This window comes from Ovis aries, chromosome 25, assembly GCF_016772045.2.
Source record: "Ovis aries strain OAR_USU_Benz2616 breed Rambouillet chromosome 25, ARS-UI_Ramb_v3.0, whole genome shotgun sequence".
NCBI classification, from domain to species: domain Eukaryota; kingdom Metazoa; phylum Chordata; class Mammalia; order Artiodactyla; family Bovidae; genus Ovis; species Ovis aries.
In genome coordinates, this window is record NC_056078.1 from 36142191 (window position 1) to 36159097 (window position 16907).

Here is a 16907-nt window from a genome sequence, read left to right on the forward strand (position 1 = left end):
AGTCCTATACTAGGTGGCTGGCTCTGAGGTAGGCACTGATGTGCAAAACACTATCCTCTGCTATCAAGAAGTTTACAGCTTAGTGAAGAGAAAATGTACTGATCACCCAGACTCACAAATACATGCATAACGTTGCTTGTCTGAGCTGTGGGAGCATATAAAGCGGGATTTTTCAATGAAGGTGTCCCTGGGGTAATAATAATAAATGGAATTGAAATTTATATGATGAAGATAAATTGCTTAGATGAAAAGGTGACACCAGGAGGAACAGACAGGGGAAGGTGAGAGTGTTCTAGTAATTCCAGAAGGACAGTGGTAAGAAATGAGGCAGGTGACATAGCCAAGCGGGGTCATGCTGGGCCTTTCATTCAACTCAGACTTTCTGGTCTTTGTTCTCAGACCGTGAAGTATGAAAGGAAATAATCAGATCTGTGTATTTAAAAGTCATGCTTGAGGCTATAAAAATATAATAACATTGAGTGCTGTTTTCAGTAAATCACAATGTGATCTTCTTATAAATATTTAAAATAAGTTGACTGACCAAACAAGAAGTATATTTGAATAACAGTGTGTCCATAGAAGAGTTTAACTAAATTAGGGTTTTGAACATTATAAGTAGATACACAAATTGCTTCAGACAGTTTATGATCCTGGGATGGTATTTTCTGTGCCCAAAGAGAAACCCATTCCTCTTGTTACTGTCTTCAGGACCACAGAGCATGTTATCAAATAGCAGTTTAGATAGCTATGTTACCAGGGTACAGCTGTATTGGGTAGGGGTCAGGCTGCATTAGAATTATTTACAAACTTGACTTCTGCTAACCTTGGCGGAATAACTGGACCTCAGAGAACAGAGTGTCTGGAGAATCCAAAAACATGAAAACAGGCAAAGCAGGACAAAGTGAAATGATAGGTGCTGATTGTCCAGACTTGTGAGGTGGTACCTGGTTTCAGTGCCGAGAACTTTCCTCACTTGAAGCCTTCCTTTGCAACAGTCCTGAATGGTAGCTGTGATCTTATCTGCCTGTATCTTGATTTTTGCTGGACAACTCAGTGAATGGCCCTGAACTGATCCTCCTGCAGTCGCTCATTACCTGAGAGAAACACAGGGATGAATGTTGAGTGGAGAAGCACAATTCAGCACTGTCCATCTCTCACCCGGCTCCAGTAACCTTACAACAGGGACTTCACACTGCTGTCTTATCTGTCCTAGACCACCATCTATCAGATAAGTATCTCCACTGGGAAGCAGGCTGGGTTTCCTTTTGGAGTAAAGAGATCAGTAAACTAAGGCAGAGTTGTATTGAAAAGCACTTGCTTAGGCAAGTGGAAGTTCTCCTACTGTGAATCTGCTTCTTCAGGGAACTTGTCAGAGATGCCCCTAGGAAGGTTACTACACTTCTGCTGTTGTGATTGGTGAGGCAGTAGGCATGCATGAGCATATTTAACTTTCAACAGCCATATGAGATGTCTTTCTCTCGTACATAAACATATATATATGTGTGTGTGTATACATATGTATGTACACACACACACACACTATATATACGGGCTTCCCTGGTGGCTCAATGGTAAGAATCCACCTGCCATGCAGGAGACTTGGGTTTGATCCCTGGGTGGGGAAGATCCCATGGAGAGAGAAATGGCAACCCACTCCAGTGTTCTTGCCTGTGAAATCTGCCAGACAGAGGAGCCTGGTGGGCTATATCCGTGGGGTTGCAAAAGAGTTGGACATGACTTACTGACCAAACAGCATACTATATATATTATGTATAGAGATTATACATGCATTATATATATCCATCCATAATATATCCATAATATAGAGCCTCATTTACATTATATGAACAAAGGCATTAGAGACTTTCGCACTTAAGTATTAAGTATTAGGTTATGTATTGATAGATCATAGGGGAAGGATTCAGATCTGCTTCTGCTGACTCTAAGTCAAGATCTATCTCAGTTCATGTGCTTCACTCATTTAAAACTGGTATTTACATCTGTAGTTATTTCTGAAGGGGGCTTTGTGAAACAGGAAGCTTCCCGGGTGGTACAGTGGTAAAGAATCTGCCGGCCAATGCAGGAGACACAACACCCTCGGTTTTGATCCCCGGGTGGGGAAGATCTCCTGGAGAAGGAAATAGCAATCCACTTCAGCATTCTTCCCTGGAGAATCCCATGGGCAGAGGAACCTGGCGGGCTATAGACGATGGGGTTGGGAAGAGTTGGACACCGCTGAGCACAGCACAGCACAGATATGATAATAAAGAATGAAGACTGGATTGTAGAAAACTTATAAGCATGTAAAATAATCATCTAGTAGTGATACAGAAATTTCATATTGAGAAAAATTTTATAAACTGCTATAGTGAATAACTTGACACAAATTAATGATAAAAATAGAAAGATTACTATAACTTGTTTGTCAAAAGAAATAGAAACTCCCACTGTCTTTTTCCAGCGCAGTGCTGGCACAGTTGAAAGAAGGAATTCTCCTTTCTTATTACTAATAGTCTGTCGATATCAAGCAAAATCATGCGGTAGTGCAAAGATGTTCCTACTGAATGAATATATTTGATTAAACACCATCTGGAAAGATCCTCATTATCCGAGAAAATAATGAATCTTAGATCTTACGCATGCTTCACATGTGTCAAGAAATATGTTGGTCAAATCAAGACGAAAGTAGATGGGTTGAATTGAAGTCTGACTTAAAACAGCTGCTTTCAAATCTGTCCTGCTATGCAAGAAAGTTTGACTGATGGAACCCACAGCTGCCTCTCTCTTTGCTCCACAGCAAGACTTCTTTCCTCTGAAGTTGGTTCCTTTACATTTGTAAAGGACTTTTATGGATACTTGTGGGGAAATTAGTCATTTTAAAACACATATGAAAAAGGAGGCTAATATTTTCAAGGAAGAAGAAAGGGAAAGAGAAGGCTTAAGTTAAATTTAGAAAAAAATTTTAAAATACCTGAAGATGAGTAGATCTTATCTTTCCTTGAGATGATGAGTTCTTTCAAATCATTGGTGTAAATTGAAAACCTATAGTCAAAAAAAAAATGGATCAGTTTAGTGAAACAAACATTTTAAATATCATTATGTCAAATGAAGATAATAAACACAATAAAACAACAAACTGGAAAAATAATGGAAACATTTTAAAGAAAGTGTAAATATGTTTGATAAATAAAAATGATTAAAAAAAAATGACTGAGCAGATCACAAAATAAGAAGTAAAAACTGCCAAGAAATAACAAATGAAATACATTTCAAAAATGCCTTCAAAGCCAAGCAGACTGAAACAATATGCTTACCTGTTAAATTAGTATCATTTTACAAGGTAAAATTCATTGTTTAAGGAGCTAAATCTTCAGCAGTTTTCCTTCTTGGCTGTTTGGCAATATGTATCAAGTCATTAAAATGTATGTACTTACTAGTCACATACCTTTGGGAATTTATTCTAAGGAAATTGTAAGATATGTATGCTGTGATTTTTGTATGCAGATTTTTTATGCAGAATTATTTATAACAGTGGAATATTTTAAGTAAATGAAGTACCCAACAAACGGGGGTTGGTTACTAAAGTTTTGCACTCTGTCCCTACAGTACTCTGTAATCCTACCTTGTATTTTCAAAAGCATTATATTCATTATTCTCATTCATTTATTCAATAACTAAGTACCCATTGAATGCTTTACTATGTGTGTGTGGTACCCTTCAAGACACTGAGGATTAACAAAGCAGAGAAAAATTCTTTCCATACTGTAGAAACAAATGATTAAGCAAAGCAGCAGCAAATAAGTAAGGCATGTTATGTGATAGATGGCTATAAGTGCTATTAAAAATAGTGAACACGTGTGGGGATAATGATGGAGAAGGAAATGATGTGCTTTTAAACTGTTAAGGGAAGGCTTCAAAGATAAAGTGACAAGTGATTTAGAACTTACCTGGAGAGGGATGGAGAGAAGAGCCTTCTAGACAGAGAGAGGAGTAAGACGAGAACCTTTAGGGAAGAGCATGTTTGATGTTGCATCCCTGCCACTGTCACTGAGTAGAGAGAGCCAAAGATAGAATAGTGGGAGACAATGTGAATGCAGGGAGCCTCAGAGGCGATCATGAGGATGCGAGCTTTTTACGCAGCGAGGGATGGGAAACCATTGGAAGCTATGACCAAGAGAAAACATGAAACATGAAAAATGCTTCTATATGAATCATGAAAAATGAAATGGAGTTGCCTTTGGGATAATTGCGTGTTTAGCATTTTTCTTCTCTGGGATAGAAGGAGGGATCATAGCCAAATGGCCTCTTCAATGACCAGTATAGAACAGGAGCTTTGGATCTACTGACTGATTAAATCAACATTGCCCATACAAGCTAAAATGGAGTGCGGATAGCGAGAGAAAACTTACTTTCATATATATTTAATTTGGGAAAAATGCTTATAGGATGCTTGCTGAAATAAAATATTCAGCTCTGCTCATACAGAATGCTCCAAATTTGGCGAAGAGTGTGTGGGTACCTACAGTTTGAAAAGTTGATGGAAATGCATATGCATAAATTTTAGATGTGGTTTTCTCTTGATGTTAGGCTTATAGATGGCATGTTTATTTTACTTTAGGATTTTATGGCTTTTCTACTTTGTCTATGATAAATACATCATTTATAAAATTAAAAAGAAGGACAAAGATAAAGGAAGTGATCTTTTTTCTTCCAACTTGACTAAAACCAGAAGAAGGTATGTAGAATTGACAATGGAGAATACAGTACCACTACTTCTTAAGATAAATCCTGGAGCATTTTACCTGGAAATATTAGAAAATTTTCCCTTGACAGCCAGGTAGTGACAGAGCAATGAAGGGTTCCTTTCATTTGTTCACATTCAAAGAGCTGTCAGGATATTAATCAGGGTATAGAAATATAACATCTGTCACAAAATCTGTGAGATGTTCTTGCTGACTTATGTATGGTGCTATTTTGAACATTCCCTATATAAAATATTTTACCTTTTGTCCATTATCAGCTTTTCAAAAAGATAGCTGTGCCAGTAACCTACCTTTTTGTTTCATTCAACACTATGTCTTAAACTCTTTCTCTATGAGATCATACAGGTCTACCTCGATCTTTTTCTGTGTGTTTGTACCATTTATATTATGTAAGATGGATACGCTCACTGCAGTTTGTCTGGTGACTCCCCTGCGGATGGACATATACATTTGTCTTCATTTTCCACTATGAATGTTAATGCCTTAGTGGATATCAGAGGATGCACCTCTTTTTGTGCTTTTGTAATTTCTTTAGGATAATTTCTTCACATTGGACTTACCGAGTGAAAGGTTGGGTGTATTTTAAATTCATTCATTCATGAATCAAAAACATTTGCTTCCGTGTCAGGCATAGTCCTAGGATTAGAGATATAGTCCTGAGCAAAATAAGCAAAATTCCTGTAACTTAGCAGTTTCCATGACAGTGGCAAAGACAGACAACCAGCAAGTAAATGAGGGTGTATGAGTGAGAAATTATGAGTATAAAATATGAAGAGAAGTCACAGCAGCATAATATCAAGCAGTGATGAGTGCTCTGAAGAAAATAGAAAGAGTATGGGCATGGAGAGTGACAGGAGTGGTATCAGAGTTAAGGTAAATGGTTAAAGAAAAAAAAAAAGAGGAGAAAAGGAACATTTAAAGGAGAGCAGGAAATGGGCAAAAGGACTGAAGCCAGTGGGAATTAGTGGAAAATTCAGATAACAGAATCGGAATTTCTGGGGGTGAGGTGTTCTACGTTATAGTCCATGAGACAGAAGCATTCTGGCAGTGTTTGAGCAAGGACAGAAAGATGAGTGTGATTGGGTAGAATGTGCAGAAGAGGTTTATGGGGTGCTGGTGGAGAGGTGACTGGAGGCTGATAGGAGATACAGTGGAGAAGAAGGTAGAATAGCAAGGATTTCGGGTTTATTGTTGAAGTGATGGTAATCCAGTATGTCATTTTGAGCAGATAAATAACATGATTTAGTTTATATTTAAAATATGAACATGGTTGCTTTTAAAAAATAAACATCAGGGCAACAATATTGGCTGGAATCACTGTGGAGAATCAACTGTAATATTAGGCCAGAAAGGGGTGTTGTTCTAGAAACATAGTGAGAAGGAGTCAGATTGGATTGATATTTGAGGGTGGAAAGAATGAAGGGTTTGCCAGATGATTGGATTTGGTATGTGAGAGCAAAAGAGGAATCAAGGATGATTTAAAAGGTTGATTGATTCAGCTGAATTCTTTTCCAGTGTGACTTTTCCAAGCCATGCTTTTGGTGTCCATTTGTAACATTTCCCCAAATCCTCAAAAGCAGTGTGTTTTGTTAACTTTGCGCTGGGCCTTATGCTTGGCATGGAACTGGCATTTGATGCTCTCTCTTAATGAATGAGTTTAAATGTTACCGTTGTGAGGCTTAGCAATTTAAGTTCTTTGTTGCTTTAATTTGCATCAATTGAACTTCAAGTTCTTTTCATATATCAGAAATTTGCATTTTTTCATGAATTGCCTTTTCTTAACCTTTGTTCCCTGGGGTATTGAATTGTTTTCTTATTCTTATGAATATGTAGAAGTTTTTATATTTTATAGATATTATTTCTTTGTTGTATATCGTATATGTGGCAGTAAGTGGTCTTTGTTTAAACTTTTTTTGTTGTTTTTGATTGTACCAAAGTTTTAGATTGACTAGCCTAAAGGTTTATCCATTTCAAGTTTTCTTCCCTTTTGGGGGAAGCCAAAAGACTTTAAATCCATTTTATTATTCTCATTACTATGGATCGTGGTGGGCTACAGTCCATAGGGTTCCAACTAAAGTGACTTAGCATACACATTTACCCACATAAACAGGTTTACCTATAGAAAACTGAAGGTTTAACATGTTTAAGAGATTTATGTAAGGATAAACAACAAATTCCCTGAATTTTACCAGTATGTTCTTTCCTCTAAATGACTGACTGCATCTGCAGATATGCTTCAGCCTGTAATGTGAAAAGCACACACACACACACACACACACACACACACACACACACAGAGTATAGCACTGGGAGAAAGGAGCTGTAGTACATGAAGCTTGACCATAATTTTATTTAAGATTAAAAACTACCATATAGATAGAGGTATGGGTGATTTTCTTCTTTGTACTTTCTATAATTTGCATTCTTACACTATGAGTGTTTTCTCTGTGTGTTTGTGTGTCTGGGTATATGTGTGTGCAGTAAGTGTCCCTAGTTAAGAAGAAAATGACAATTGTATGGAGTAATACCTTGCCAGCCAGAGTGCTCCGTTAAGAAAATCTGAAATGAAAGGATGTCCCTACCTGAGCGGAAGAGCAGAATTAGGTTGTATACTTTGGAATTTTCAAGGAAGGATGAAAATTCTGAAAATCAGAATGAAATGAGAGGGAAAATGAAAGGTAATCATGTGAGATAATGAACATTTAAAGGAGGGCAGGGAATAGGAGGAGGCAGAGGGCTTCCCTGGTAGCTCAGCTGGTAAAGGATCCACCTGCAATGCGGGAGTCCTGGGTTTGCTTCCTGGGTTGGGGAGATCCCCTGGAGGAGGGCATGGCAACTCACCCCAGTGTTCTTCTTTGCAGAATCCCCAGACAGAAGAGCCTGGTGGGCTAGTCCCTGGGGTTGCAAAGAGTCAGACACAACTGAGTGACTAAGCAGAGCACAGCAGCACAGAGGGCGAATGGAGGGAATCCTCAGTAAAGTGATAGGGATGAGTAGCACACTGTATCACACTGAAGCTAGATAAGAATGTATATTTCCTGGACCATGGTACACTGAGATGGAGTTTATCTTGGAGTGAATCTATTCTGAGTGGCAGTCTATGACATACATTCTACCACTCAATTCCACACTGAGGTCAGAGGACAGACATCACTGATCAAAGTGCTCTTCCCCCTTCTCATTAAGTCTTCACAGCCAGTTCTTAAGTAAAATCTGCCAGACTTGATGCTTAAAGATGAACTGAGTCCCATATTATTGTAGTCCAGCCCTCTCATTTTGAAAATAACTAAACCAGAGAAATTTCTTGACCGAGATCACCCAGCTTTGGTTGTATCTACTTTCCTAAGGCATATTTTACTGTGATTCTTTAACTTTTCATGAGCCATTTGACTTCTCCTTAGATGATTACTTTGTGAAACAGTTGAAAGAGCATTTGTGGGAAGATTCAGGGATAAACCTGCACTGAGCTATCTCTAGGACCACTGGGCTTAGATATCCTTGACTACCTCGTCCAGAAAAAGGCACATTGATTCGTGACTTACCTGATGGGTGGTGACAGGGATATGAATTCCCCCTATATTTTTGATCAGTGATTATATGATTCTTATGACACATCACTGGTTCCTGTTGTTTAATTGCTTAGTTGTGTCTGACTCTTTGTGACCCCATGGACTGTAGCCCACCAGGCTTCTCTGTCCATGGGATTTTCTGGGCAAGAATACTGGAGTGGTTTGCCATTTCCTTCTCCAAGGGATCTTCCTGACCCAGGGATCAAACCTGTGTCCCCTGCATTGGCAAGTGGATTCTTTAGCTCTGAGCCACAGGAAAGCCCTAAGAATAAAATTTTGGTGAAGTAGTAGCAAATAACAGAACCATTTAGAAAGCAGAACCTGAAAAATTATCATTTATTGAGTCAAAGTTGATGTATGATTTTAGAAACAGAGAGATACATAACAGTCAGCTTTTTTCTTCTATGATAAAATTAAACTCTACATTTATTAGTTGTATAGAAAATAGAGCTCTTCGTGCATTAGTTTTTTGATATTCAAGCTAAATAAATCATCAGCTCTCTTTGACATTTAATTCATCTCAATTTCATTATATATTTGAATTATGTTATTAATTATCCTTAATTACATTCATTTTAAATGGTGGAATTTCCATTTCTAAGTGCTTATTTCATAATTCCTGGAAGATTTAAAAATTCTGCTCAATTTAACAAATATTTATTAAGGTGATTTTATGCAAAGTATGATTTTAGATGTTTTAGATAACCACTGATTTCATATCCCTTGGAAAAATTAAAAACACATCCATCTCCTATAACTGTTTATTATTACCATTAGAGGTTTAGTCTTGCTTTTTATCTTCTGGAAGACAGTAGCAGGTATGGGGGTAGGAGAAGGATTTTTCCTATATTTGAAAGAAGGAATTTCACCACTTCCTGAGAATGAGCAAACATACTGGAGTTTAAAGAATTCCATAAATATCTTTATTTAGGGAGCACTGGATGATGGATAAGGGATTTTATTCCCAACATAACTTTTTTATTAGATTTCATAATGGATTTTACATGCTTTTGTTTATCATGATCATGCATTTTGAATGAAAAGAAAATATTATAAATGACCCAGTGGAAGGATTTACTCAAGTTCTTCTAAGAAGTGTGGTGTCTAGTGGCCTGTCTCCTCCCAAGCAGTGAGGGTAGAGTGCTAGGGATGAGTGGAGGCACGAAGGGATTTGAGTTTCTGTAAACAGCTTCTCTCTGTCCCTTCTCTTCCCATATCTCTCTCTGAATCTACCCTTTGAGAGATTCTAGCAATACCCAATTGGACCCATGGGATATGGCATGGATGTTAAGACCATTACTGGCAACTGATCCATATACTGCTTGTGTTTTACTTTACAAATACAAAAAATGTATTTCTTTTTTTTTTTAACATTTTTTTAAATTAAATTTTTATTTTTACTTTATTTTACTTTACAATACTGTATTGGTTTTGCCATACATTGCTTATTGGTTTTTATTATAGTTTCCTATTATTGATGTGGGGATAGAATATGTGCTTTATTCCTTGCTTTTATTAATATTGCTAGGCCTGATTGATGAATGACAATGATCCACAGCCCTTTGAAGCCAAATGAGCAACTGGTGTGATATTTTCCCCGTTCTTTTCAGTTTACACCTTTTATTGTATGAAAAGAAACCAAAAAATTCAGTGAATGCCCCTAACATACAAGTCATAGAACTTGAATGTTATATTCTCACCACCCACAGGGTCTCTCATTTTCTTAATTATCTGGACATTCAAAGCTGTCTGGAGACTATTGACACAAACCTGCCTTAGCTAGATTCAAAGTAAGCTAACTAGCCTTCAGTTCAAAACAGCAGTAGCCCTAGCTGACTTCACAGGGTATTGACTGAAGATTTACTATGTCTGATAATTAAATACAGAAGAGGTTACAACTGTGAAAGAGAATAAGCAGTTTTCCATTTTTCCTCAGAGTTGAAATTGCTTGTCTAGTGAAAATGAAAAACGAGAAGAAGGTCTGTCACCAAAGCGATGACAATGATTTCCCCCAAAGGCATAATAATTCTGTAAATGCTAAAGTTTTAATGTGAGATAAAAAGTATTTTATTGTAAATAAAACAAATGCTGTCCAGTGGTATGCCAATTATAAGCACTTTGCAGCAACTGAGAATTCCACACACTTCCTCTACTAGCCGTAGATGGGTGATGAGTTTGAAAGGTGAAAGGATGATATCTTTTCCCTTTAGTCGTTCCCTTCCCTGTGTCCTGGCACCTAAACTGTGCCAGATAGCAGTCTGCCAGATAGCAAACTGTCTTTACCATGTCTACCTCAAAAATCACTGCACGTAGCATGTCTATGCCCAGCTGTCCTGAAGAAGACCCCTGACCTTCAATAAATGACTCATGAATAGGCTTTTCCTAACAAAAACCAAGCATGGGTCCAGGCCTTTGGAGGCACTTGGATGTGTTGGCAGCATGGTTTCTTCTGGGTATGGTCTTAGTCTGGGTGCACTTGAAAGATCATTTACTCGAGTGAGGGTCTTACTGCTTTGAGCTTGGCTGAGTTCACTTGTTAAAACAGCAACAACTAAACAATCCTATTTAGATTTGGTTTCTGATGTAGGGACTTCCCTGGTGGCTCAGATGGTAAAACATCTGCCTACAGTGCGGGAGACCTGGGTTCAATCTCTGGGTCAGGAAGATCTCCTGGAGAAGGAAATGGAACCCACTCCAGTATTCTTGCCTGGAAAATCCCATGGACGGAGGAGCCTGGTAGGCTACAGTCCATGGGGTCACAAAGACTCGGACACGACTGAGTGACTTCACTTTCTGATGTATAACACAAAAATCTCCTTTGTTAGACTCAAATATGTCTTATTCCATGTAATTCTTAGATTGGATCCTCTGTTTAAAATGCTTAACAGAAAATTTGCTTAGCCACTTTAGCAAAATGAGAACTGCTTGGTTTTCTCTCCTGTTTGTTGTTGTCAGAAAAACATCTCAGTAGTCTGGATTATTGTGGTTCAGTCGGTAAGTTGTGTCCACCTCCTTATGACCCTGTGGATTGCAACACGCCACACTGCCCTGTCCTCTATTATCTCCCAGAGTTAACTCAAATTCATGTCTATTGAGTTGGTGATGCTGTCTAACCATCTCATCCCCTGCTGCCCTCTTCTCCTTTTGCTTTCAATCTTTTTTAGCATCGTCTTTTCCAGTGAATCGACTCTTTGCATCAGGTGACCAAAGTGTTGGAGTTTCAGTTTTAGCAACAGTCCTTCCGAGGAATATTCAAGGTTGATTTCCTTTAGGATCTACTGGGTTGATCTCCTTGCTGTCCAAGGGACTCTCAAGAGTCTTCTCCTGCACTACAATTCAAAAGCATTAATTTTTCAGCACTCAGCTGAAGGGATTAAGTGTTGTAAAATTAAGGGATTTGAAACATCTCAAAAACCATGGAGCATAGCTCCAGTTGTAAAATTAAGGGATTTGAAACATCTCAAAAACCATGGAGCATAGCTCCAGTTTGGCTCAGTTCATTTCAGTTGCTCAGTCATATCTCACTCCTCGTGACCCTATGGACCACAACATGTCAGGCCTCCCTGTCCATCACCAACTCCCAGAGTTTATTCAAACTCATGTCCATTGAGTTGGTGATGCCATCAAACCATCTCACCCTCTGTCATCCCCTTCTCCCTCCCACCTTCAATCTTTCCCAACATCAGGGTCTTTTCAAATGAGTCAGCTCTTCACATCATGTGGCCATCACGCCTTTGCGTTTTGTCAGACTTCCTTCCTCATGGCCTTTGCCATGGGCGGGATTCCTCATACTGGCTCCCGGCAGACTGTAGCCATGAAATCAAAAGATGCTTACTCCTTGGAAGGAAAGTTATGACCAACCTAGACAAGATATTAAAAAGCAGGGACATTACTGTGTCAACAAAGGTCCATCTAGTCAAGGCTATGGTTTCTCCAGTAGTCATGTATGGATGTGAGAGTTGGACTATAAGGAAAGCTGAGCACTGAAGAACAGATGCTTTTGAACTGTGGTGTTGGACAAGACTCTTGAGAGTCCCTTGGACTGCAAGGAGATCCAACCAATCAATCCTAAAGGAAATCAGTCCTGAATATTCATTAGAAGGATTGATGTTGAAGCTGAAACTCCAATACTTTGGCCACATTTTATACCCCCCCCAAAACCAGAGTCAGGGCTGCTGACGCTGCATAATTTTATATTATCTATTGATCTCTATGTACAAAAAAAGGTATAAAAGGCCTTTCTGGACAATAGAAGATGGGCCAGTCACTGGACTGGTTTCCCCCGTGTCCTCTTTACTCTATTTTCTGGCTGAATTCCCATCTGGGAACATCTACCCCCCCCCAAAACCAGAGTTGGCCTGATTTTATTAAAGAAGAGTGCTTTCCACTCTTCTGACATTGTCTGGAAAAATGTTAACTTAGGGCTTCAGTCTCCTGCATATGAAAGGAATGTTTCAGCTCAAACCCCTTTGATGGCTCTCTAACTTGCCTGACAGGTTCCCCGGATTTTTACAATTTGTGAATTCCTTACAGCCCTCCAACCGCAAGAGGCACAAAGCTTAAAGCATCTTAAAGATACAGAGCCTTTTCTAAAAAGCTAAGAATTATATTGGTGACTGGTTTCACTATTGACTCAATGACTGCTGCCAGGCCTCCATATTCTTTATCTTTTAGGCACCTGAAAGATATTAATCAATGTAATTGGGATATAGAAATAGGAATATAGTAGTTTAGATGTTAGAAACACTAGACTTTTGAGTTTATTACTTTTCTTTGTTATATATCACTACACTCCTCTTGTGTCCTTGCTATGTAAGAATGTAACTTTATTTAGTGCTTTCTGAGAGTGGCACCAGACTTTGGGAAGAACAACACTTTTAAAGACTCATTTAAGACAAATGAGTCTTCTGGTTGACAAACCCTTATCAGAAAAGGGCCGTAAAATGTTAATTGGCCTTTTGGCCAGAAGATGATGTAAGTCACCTAAGACTTGTGTATACAGCTAGGTATGCAGAGAGAAAGACTGGTCTCGATAAGAGTCAGGGCTGCTGACGCTGCATAATTTTATATTATCTATTGATCTCTATGTACAAAAAAAAGGTATAAAAGGCCTTTCTGGACAATAGAAGATGGGCCAGTCACTGGACTGGTTTCCCCCGTGTCCTCTTTACTCTATTTTCTGGCTGAATTCCCATCTGGGATGTGGAGGCTCGCCATGTCTACTTACTTGCCCTGGCTTCTAAGATCCATGAGAGAGGGAGCCCAAGGCGGGGCACCTCCCACTATTCAAGAGGACGCTGGTGGCCTAACATAGATGGTGCAAACTTCTTGTCCTGAAGTTTTATTGGCTTTCCCTGTAAACCAAGTTATTTAGCCTCTTTTCTCCACTAAATTTCCTACTATACTATTTCTTCTTAATTTCTTTTGTATTTCTAAATAAATAAGTTTTCCTCACCTACGCCGTCTCCCCTTTGAATTCCCTGGATCCACCGGGGCAGGACCCTGGCAACAATCATCATCTGCAGTGATTTTGGAACCCCCCCCCCAAATAAAGTCTGCCACTGTTTCCCCATCTATTTGCCATGAAGTGATGGGACCAGATGCCATGATCTTAGATTTCTGAATTTTGAGCTTTAAGCCAACTTTTTCACTCTCCTCTTTCACTTTCATCCAGAGGCTCTTTAGTTCTTCTTCACTTTCTGCCATAAGGATGGTGTCATCTGCATATCTGAGTTTATTGACATTTCTCTCATCTGTCTTTATTCCAGGTTGTGCTTCTTCCAGCCCAGCATTTCTCATGATGTACTCTGCATAGAAGTTAAATAAGCAGGGTGACAATATACAACCTTGACGTACTCCTTTTCCTATTTGGAACCGGTCTGTTATTCTATGTCCAGTTCTAACTTGCTTCCTGACCTGCATACAGATTTCTCAAGAGGCATGTCAGGTGGTCTGGTATTCCCATCTCTTTCAGAATTTTCCACAGTTTATTGTGATCCACACAGTCAAAGACTTTGGCATAGTCAATAAAGCAGAAATAGATGTCTTTCTGGAACTCTTTTGCTTTTTTGATGATCCAGCAGATGTTGGGAATTTGATCTCTGGTCCTGCTGCCTTTTCTAAAACCAGCTTGAACATCTGGAAGTTCACGGTTCACGTATTGCTGAAGCCTGGCTTGGAGAATTTTGAGCATTACTTTACTAGCGAGTGAGATGAGTGCAATTGTGCGGTAGTTTGAGCACTCTTTGGTACTGCCTTTCTTTGGAGCATAGCTCCACTTCCCTAAAATACTGGGTCATGCTCTTCCTTTACACTGTAATCTCTATAATGTTTAATGAGAAGAAGTGTCTAGTTCTAACTCATTATTTGACAGATGAGAAAATTAAAGCTCTCTTGAACTATGTCAGTTACCCTTCTAATGAGTCAAAGAAATGTTAAGGTTCATCTTTATGACATATATTTATAAATTATACACTCGAATACTAGAATATTGCATACATTGTAAGGGAGCCCTAAGAGCTAATTTAGGGAAGGTGTATTTGCTTGTTGCTGGCCTGACTGTATGCCAGTATAATTTTATACCTTTCATTGTAGTTGCCATTTTTTATTCCTGGGGAGAGAGTTAAGCTTTTGCTGCCATGCTCTAAAAGTCTCCATTTATCTAAGTATCGGGCAAAGATACTTTTAGTGTCTGTCTGATAATACAATCTTTAGCAAAATTGTTTTTCCCTTACTACCTCTCATTTAAACCCTTTGTATAATTTAAAAACAAATTCATAATAATGCTAATTTAATATTAAAAACATCATCTCATGCAATTTTCATTTTTGCACATTACTTTTCATATGTATTCTCTGGAATCCTAAAATTCATACTATTTTGTTATTTTGCTTTCTTGGAGTTCAGAATGGCATCATAAAAACTTACTTGTGTTAACAATGTAATATCAGTTTCAGTGGCATTATAATAATTTTGTGATCCATAATTTTAGCTATATTTTAAATTTTGTACCCATATGAACTATTTTTTGTTTACTTTTACTTCTATAGATAACTGCATGAATCACATATGTGTTGTTCAAACACTCAGTTGTGTCCAACTCTTTCCAGCTCCATGGACTGCAGTATACCAGGCTTCCTGGTCATCCACCATCTCCCAGAGCTTGCTCAAACTCATGACAATTGAGTTGGTGATGCCATTCAACCATCTTAGCCTCTGTCTTCCCCTTTTCCTCCTGATTTCAATCTTCCACAGCATCAGGGGTTTTTCCAATGAGTTAGCTCTTCGCATCTGGTAGCCAAAGTATTGGAGCTTCAGCTTCAGCATCAGTCCCAGTGAATATTCGGGGTTGATTTCCTTTAGGACTGACTGGTTTGATCTCCTTCCAATCCACGGGACTCTTAAGAGCCTTCTGCAATACCACAGTTTGAAAGCATCAGTTCTTTGGCACTCAACCTTCTTTATAGTCCAACTTTCACACATGTATCCTTATCCTCCATGCTTCTGTTTCATTATTTCTCTGATATGAAATGCCTTAGTTAAGATATGGAAGGATTTATATCTTTCTCATTGTAACTGATCTATATATCCCTGAACTTGTTGCACTTCTGGCTTGTGTTGATGTCAGATGTCAGTATCTGATCATTCCCAGACCAAGCCCATATGTTGAAGGTCATTTCCCCTTTTCTCCTGTCTTCCTTGACTTAATTCCAGGAGATCACTGCTTTGCTACAAGTCTGTTAGTTGTTCTGAGTGCCTCCACCTTTATGGATCAGCTTTGGTCTCTGTTCAGTGCCCCAAGCTATAGCTTTTCTCTATACAATAGTTTTAGCACTACTTGAAACTGTGAGTGTGGGTTGGTCTTCAAGTCTCCACACAGACTGAAGGACATATCTAGTTGGGTCGGACGAATGGTATCATCAGGAAATGATTATCAAACAGAATGGATATTTAAATCAATTCATTACGTATGGCTGTTACCATGGTCAAAACAGAAGCCCTGCCTGTCACAGAGGCCCTGTACATCTCCACCGGGAGCCTTATTGCTCTAAAATTTCTCTGTTGCCTCTTAAGAGAATATTGCTTCTTCAAAAGTCTTTAGGGCTAATCACCAACTTCCTTTTGGAAAATACATGCTCTACCAGGATGCATCATCATGCAGTGTCCCTAAATTAAGTTCATTGGCAGTCACCACAGTACTCCCAAATGGGAATATGTCAGTCTGGGTGAATGCCCCAGGGAGAAGCAGCTGGTGACACAGCATAGGTAGTCGTACTGCAATCTAGGCTCCATTTACAAATGCACACTGAGACCAAAGAGGGGTTGACTAATTGCTACAGAAAAACATAATGTAAACCTGCGCGGTGTTTAGAATGCATGCTTGTGCTAAGTCACTGCGTCATGTCTGAACCTTTGAAACCCTGTGGAGTGTAGCACGCTAGGCTCCTCTGTCCATGGGATTCTCCAGGCAAGAATAGTTGGGTTGGTTGCCATTTCCTTCTCCAGGGGATCTTCGTGACCCAGGGATTGAACTCGTATTTCTTATGTCTCCTGTATCGGCAGGTGGGTTCTTTAC

At 38.9% G+C, this 16907-nt stretch overlaps 1 protein-coding gene and 1 long non-coding RNA gene across 5 annotated transcripts in view; one reads left to right on the top strand and one right to left on the bottom strand.

Annotated features, from left to right (window-relative positions):
- Window positions 1-16907, top strand: part of NRG3 (neuregulin 3) — a 1235273-nt gene that overhangs the window by 222643 nt on the left and 995723 nt on the right. The gene's annotated exons all lie outside the window — the stretch shown is intronic.
- Window positions 533-3065, bottom strand: LOC121817993 (uncharacterized). Its single transcript, XR_006058106.1, has 2 exons — window positions 2972-3065; window positions 533-1094 (listed from the first exon to the last, which is right to left on the bottom strand). It is a non-coding gene; the product is annotated as an uncharacterized LOC121817993 (long non-coding RNA).